Here is a 7,016-nt window from a genome sequence, read left to right as displayed (position 1 = left end):
CAGGGAGTGCCTCATTGAGGCGCAAGCATAGCAGCGAAGGAAGGGAGCCTCCCTGTTTTTTGTAAAAAAGACGCGAGAATCAGAACGACTCCTCCTCACTCCGTCTTCTCCGATAAACAAACCAAAAAAATCGATAAATCGCCATTTTTTGATCTCGTTCCTTTCTTGTCCGCGTGCCATTTTTATCATGTCATCTCAAGGTATGTAAATCCTCTTGAATCCATTTGAATCTGTTTGCCTTTTTGTTAATTGAATTAGGGTAAAACTCTAAACTTTCAAAAATCGAGTTGGGCATTTTTGATTAGCCCATTTTCGAGTGAAATTGATGATTGCATTAGGTTTGAAACCTATTTAGGAGTATAGGGGTGCTTTTAGTTTCCATTTTGGTCCTCGTTCCCGCTCCATATGCTCGAAAAACGTGAATGAGACGATAAAACCGTCTTATTTCACAATGTCAAGTTTGTTTGCTTGAGTTGTGTGCCCCGCTAGATTGTATTGTAGTCGGGGAAGACCATGTTTGCCATATGGAACCTTCATGGGGTATTGCGGACAAAATTTTGGAGTTTTTGCCTTTTGCGATGGTCTTATGTCTGTCGAAATGAGCGTCTGTTTGAGCTCAAATTGAGTCAGTTCGTCTTGAAATGGACCTTAATGGTAGTTTAGGTCGCTTTGAGCTGTGATTAAATCACGTTGTTTGGTTGTGGTCGAGTTTTGAAATTTTGACCTGTTTGTTCCCGGATTGGCGTAAAATAGCCTTTTTGAGCCGTGGAAAATACCCAATTGCGTCGGGAATATTTTTTTGGTTGTTTGCGGACCTTGTGTGGGTCTTGAGGTGTTGGGTGGTTTTTGAAAAATTTTGTTGTTGATTTGACTCGTCTTTTGCTTGAAAAGAAGAGCGAGTCGTTTTTGTGCGTTTTTAAGAAGTGTTTTCGTTGGTTGGGTTTGGGCGGGTTTCCCCTTTGTTTTGTTCTGCAGGTTTTTTTGGATTTGTCCATTTTGTGCCGTCGTAATGCCGAAATTATGGTTGACGTTTTTGTTTTTTCCCGGTTGTAGGGGAGTGTTCTGGACCCATTGGGTCCGTTGCTGAGACCCTAGAGGTTTTTTTTTTGGGAATGGGCCGGTCAGTACTCCGGCTAGTGTACCTGAGGTGGTAGTAGAGGACGCTTATGAGGAGGAGAAGCCCACCGAGAAGGTTGTTAGGGCTGAGGGAGCCACAAAGGTTCGTGAGGAGGCCGTTGTTGGGGCTGAGGTAGCCACTAGAGCTCAGGAGAAGCCTGTTGTCGAGGCTACTGGTGCTGGGAGGGCCCAGACAGGGTCTGAGGCTGGTACCTCCGGGAGGAGGGTTAGTACCGTTAGGAGGAGGGGTCCTCGGCCCACTAGACAGGAGCTTCAGAACGTCGTTAGGGTCGTTGAGAGGCCTCCTCGCCGTTATGTGGTGTCTCGCGGGAGGAAGAGACGGAGGGTGGAGACGGATGCGGATGACGTCTTTGTTGTAGGTTGGGACGCCAGACGGGTTACAGCTCCGCGGGGGTTGAACTTGCGGGCGGCGCCTGCCTCGGCTGAGGGTTTCGACGGTAGCCAGCTGTTGCTGCGGCTACACCCACCTCTCCTACCGTGCATACGAGGGCCTGGTAAGTTTACTGCTTTGTCGAGCTTTTGTTGTTCTTGTTGTTTCAGACCTGGATAGGTATTCAATGACCAAGCATCAAGGAGAGACAAGATTAGAAGGCCTTTGTACATATTATAGTAGATGAGCAATGTTGAGAAAGGATCCTTGAGTCCCCGAGGAAATCCCCAAGGATTTTCTGAAGAAAAGGGAAGAAAAGAAGAAGAAATGTTGCTGAGGTACAATCCGTGCGGTTTTTCCACAATCCGTCCGTCCTCCACAAGCACAATCCGTGCGTTTTCCTCCAAAGACGCCCGGGTTAGCAGCCACCAGAATCCGCCCGGATTTCTCCAAAGACGCCCGTGTTCCACCGCCAAAATCCGCCTGTCCCGACTCTAAAACGCGCGGATTCCAGTACAGCGCAATTTCGTCTTCTCCAAGCTACAAAGAAAGAAGCCCTTCCTTCGAAAAATACCGGCTCCTCCCTGTTCAATCTAAAAAGTGTAATTACTAGTTTAGCCCTTAGTTAACCCTAATGCATCCACCTAATTTCCACTATAAATACCCCATTAGTCTAATTAGAAGGGCATGTTCTTCTTATCAATAATTGGAGTAGTTAATATCAATCAAATCTCTCTTTAGTATTGTAATCAACAATTAATCAAGTTCTAATACAAGTTTTATTTCCTTAATCTCTCTTTTGTTCATCCTTTATTATGGGTAATTGAAGATTATTTGGGTTATTATTGGGAGATTGACAACCTCTCAATCAAGCATCAAGTACTTCTTTTATTCTTTGCTTTATTATTGGAATCATTAGTAGGTATAATTCTCTTAATCCCTCTTTAATTATTATTAATTACTTTCATTTATTCATCATGTTTCCTTTTGTTGGTATGATTGACAACCTTGCTAGCATGATCAAAATGATAATGAGTGAGTAGTGACCTAGCTAGGGTTAATGGGTAATTAGGGGAAACCAACATGGGGAATGATTCATGCTTAAATTAATATGCTTTCATGGTTTATTTGCTTACTTGTTTTGATCTCAACTCATGCACATGTTATGTTTGATGAAATGTGAGCCTATGAATCCTTGCATTTTTTACCCATCACCTATCTTTTCAATGAGACTTGTAAGACATAAACCAACTCGAGTCTCATTAGACCATGCATGTTGTTGAGTAGGGAAGACTAAGTCGACTTGTAGGTGTTGTACAATCTAATCGATTCAGCTCCGGGACCCAAACTTTCCTAGGATTGTAAGATATAACCCAACTCAATCCATCACAACAATAATTGCTTGCTTATAATTTGAGAACATGTTTGTATGATCAATTCTCATGATTCCCCTATGACCCCATGACACCCTAGTGCTTTTTATCAATTGTTTACAACCCTTTTAATTCATCTTACTTATTTACTTTCTTTGCTATTTAGTTTAGTGACCTTCTACATCAACCCAAATTGTGACACCCCTAAGACACCACTAGTTTCAATAGAAATATCATCTCAATTCCCGTCCCTTGGGATCCAACCTTTACTTGCCTCTTTACTAATTGTAGAGTTGTTTGTGAAGCTATAAATTGTGTTTTGATTCGGACGTGACCCAACGACCACATCTATTTAATTGTGAACACGAAACGGACCGATCAAAAATGGCGCCATTGCCGGGGACGGTGTTAACTTGATTTAGATTTTCTTACATTGTTATTAGTTGTGTCTTTCTTTGCCTTGGGGAAGTAAAACTCCTCAAGGTTTGTTCTAATTATTTTCGAGTTGTTTGATATTTTGCATGTCTAGAAGGTCACAAGGTGATTTGTTACCTTTTGACCGTGAAATTGAAAGAACCTTGACAAACAATAGGAGGTTTGCTAGGAGGATTTTGAGAGGTATTAGTGAGGTTGTTCAACCAACTATTGAGTTCATCAACCCTTTTGCAAGAGAAGGTGAGGAGAACCCATCACAAAATACCCCACAAAATCAACCTACAATGCCTAAATTTTCATCGCATTCCGTACCCACCGAGGAGAACCTACCCAATGGTACTCCCACACCACAACATCTAACCGGAAATTTTATTGCTAAATCCGCCTTTATCCAATTAGTCGAAAGGAGCCAATTTGGGGGGATGCCTAGTGAAGACCCTCATTCTCATATGGAAACCTTTTGTGACTATTGTGATGCGATTTCTCAAACCGGTGTGACTCAAGACCAAATTCGATGGGTCTTATTTCCTTTTTCTCTAATCGGCACCGCGAAACAATGGTTGAAGGGCCTTGATAAGGCCACTCTAGGAATAGATTCTTGGAAGAAGTTAGCTCTAGCTTTCTACAAAAAATTCTACCCACCGGAAAAGACTAACATGCAAAGAGCTCAAATTACGGGTTTTAAGCAAAGTGATGAAGAATCTTTGTATGAAGCTTGGGAGCGGTTCAAGGGAATTTGTCGCTCATGTCCTCACCATGGACTTAGCGAATGGTTCTTGGTACAACAATTTTGGAACGGTTTATATGAAGATTCAAGGAACATTCTCAACATGGGATCAAATGGAATGTTCACCGAAGTTGATGACAATCAAACATTGAACAAGATTGAGGAAATGGCAGTCCATAACTCACAATATAGTAGACCTCGCAAGGCTACTAGAGGAGGAAGGAATGAAGTGGACTCCGTTACTCAATTGGGTGCTCAACTTAGTGCTCACATTGACACAATCAATTTGAAGTTTGAAAAAGCTATGGCTAGACTTGAAGAAGCCTCAAAATCACCAAAGCATCATGTTAATGCCATGACGGCATCCTCATCAATCCCAAGTGGGATATGTGAGAATTGTGGAACTTTGGGACACGACCAAAGTGAATGTAGGGGAACAAATGAACAAGTAAATGTTTTCCAAGCATACAAGAGTGGTACCCCTTATTCCAACTATTACAATGAAAACACCAAGTTTCATCCAAATCTCTCATACAAAAGCCAAAATGTTCAAAATCCTCAAACAACATACACCCCACCTCCCATGAGAAACCAAAATCAAAGACCCTTTTACAATCAAAACCAAGGTTACCAAAATCAAAATCCATACAATCACCAAAATGACCAAGGTTTTGATGTTCAAAAAGTGGTCCTCCAAATGCAAAAGAATCAACAAGAGTTTTTCACTCAAATGCAAAAAGATAGTCAAGCAAAGGAAACCACCATCAACAACATTCTAGCTGACATCAAGATGTTGGAAACACAATTGACTCAACTAGCATCTTCAAGCTCACAAAGACAAAAGGGGCAATTACCACCTCAAAGTAATCCCCCAAGACATGAAACGGTTAGTGCCATTCACTTGAGAAGTTGTACAAGGTATGAAGCACCGAAGAAGCAAGTTGAGGATGAAGTTGTGAAAGCTAGTGATAAGGAAGAAATTGTGCAAAACTCCAAAGATGGAGAATCATTAAAAGAAGAAATTTCAAAGAAAAATGAAGACAAGGTCAAGGAGAAGGAGCCCATTGTGATTAGACTTCCTTTTCCAAGTCGTCAAGCCAAGCCCAAATTTGATGACCAACTTGGAAAGTTTATGGAAATTGTGAAGAATTTGGAAGTCTCAATTCCTTTCACGGAATTAATCAATCACGTGCCGGCCTATGCGAAATACATGAAAGACATCCTCACAAAGAAGAAGTCGATCCGGAAACTTGAGACTATCGCCTTCACTAAGGTGAGTAGTGCAATACTTCAAGGGAGTTCACCTCCAAAACTAAAGGATCCGGGAAGCTTCTCAATACCGTGAACCATTGGCGACACCACGATCAACAAAGCCTTATGTGATCTAGGGGCTAGTGTGAGTGTTATGCCGTACTCGGTAAGTAAAAGGTTGGGGATAGGAGAGCTTAAATGCACCAATATTACACTCCAAATGGCCGATAGATCGACGAAGACACCATTAGGGATATGGGAAGATGTCCCCGTGCGAATTGGAAATTTTTCATCCCGGTGGACTTTGTCATTGTTGATATGGAGGAAGACTCCAACGTTCCAATCATTCTTGGAAGACCCTTCTTACACACCGCGGGTGCGGTGATTGATATAAAACATGGTGAGCTCACTCTAGAAATGGGAGATGAGAGTATAACTTTTAATCTTGACAAGACTATGAGAGCTCTCCGTTTACATGAACCGTGTTTTATGATCGATCATTATAGTCGGAAGGATGAAAGGAAGAAGTAGGAACTCCAATGGAAGAAGAAAATTGAAGATGCTCCATTCAAAGAACAAGTGAATTGTGACAAGGAGAGCTTGCAAAGCTCATCAAAATCAAGCAAAGAAGAAGAGGATGGCCTCATTGGCCAAGAGAATAAATTGGAAGAGTTGTCTCCATCAAATCAAGAGATTTTCAATGATCAACTTAATGAAGTTTGTGGTCTTTGGGACGACGAATTTGAAGGGATTTTTAATCCCTACATTGGTAATGCTATCGATCAAGACCGACAACAAGGGCCAAGGTATATTGAAGAGCTTTATAACGATAATGAACAAGCTTTTGATTATTTCTTCAAGGTGTTGAGCAACATCAACAACACCTTGGACATGCCCCCTTGACATCTCATCAAGAATGAGAGTTTGGTGGAGTCCTCCCTAAACCACCATTTGTAAATATTTCTAACTCCCTAACTTGCATTTTAATTCTTGTATTGCATTTTTGTTATTTTTGGATTTTTATACTTTGATCAAGATAATTATCATGTTTGAGAGAAGTGAGGGAGGGATTAATAATTTCAATTAATGTGTAGTGCTTTAGCTTAGTGTGGGGATGACAATTGCCTAGGCTATCCATGTCTTAGTAGTTCCCCCACAATGAAGAACACAAGATATGAAGAAGAATGGAAGAATAACAAGAGATATGCGTTGTACACGGATGGAACTGAATCCGGGTACAAAGGGGTCGAATCCGAGCGGATTCAGGAGAATCCGCCCGTTTTCAAGCAATCCGGGCGTGTTGGGTAGAAGACGCACGTCCTGAAATGAGCTGAAGTTTTGAAATTTTTGACTATCAGCGAATCCGGGCGTCCTACATCCTAATCCGCCCGTCTTCAAAAAGCCGCCCGTCCTGAAAGGAAGACGCCCGTCTTCTTGGCTGAGGAAAACAAGAAAAATTCCTGGACTGAAATCCGCCCGTCTTCTACAGAAGACGCCCGTCCCATGTTTGCAAATCCGAGCGTCTTCCCTTAAAGACGCCCGTCTTTAGGCGAGTTTTTCCCAACCCAGAAAAGGCAGATTCCGCCCGTACCGAGCAGAATCCGCACGGATTGCCCCTGCAGTTCAAATTAGTTCGGGCTTTATAAAACCCCTCCCACCTTCATTTCTTCATTCCTTCATTCATAACACTACTCAAAACCCTCAAAACCCTCATCCTCTCCAT

The 7,016-nt window shown here is 42.1% G+C and overlaps 1 non-coding gene across 1 annotated transcript; it reads right to left on the bottom strand.

Moving 5' to 3' along the window:
• Positions 1–3,971: 3,971 nt before the first annotated feature.
• Positions 3,972–4,078, bottom strand: LOC141624379 (small nucleolar RNA R71). Its single transcript, XR_012534186.1, has one exon. It is a non-coding gene; the product is annotated as a small nucleolar RNA R71 (small nucleolar RNA).
• Between the last annotated feature and the right edge of the window lie 2,938 nt (positions 4,079–7,016).

The sequence above is a fragment of the Silene latifolia genome, chromosome X (genome assembly GCF_048544455.1).
Source record: "Silene latifolia isolate original U9 population chromosome X, ASM4854445v1, whole genome shotgun sequence".
Classification (NCBI taxonomy): Eukaryota; Viridiplantae; Streptophyta; class Magnoliopsida; order Caryophyllales; family Caryophyllaceae; genus Silene; species Silene latifolia.
Note: the sequence above shows the minus strand (reverse complement) of the source record. Positions and strands in the feature narration are given on the sequence as shown.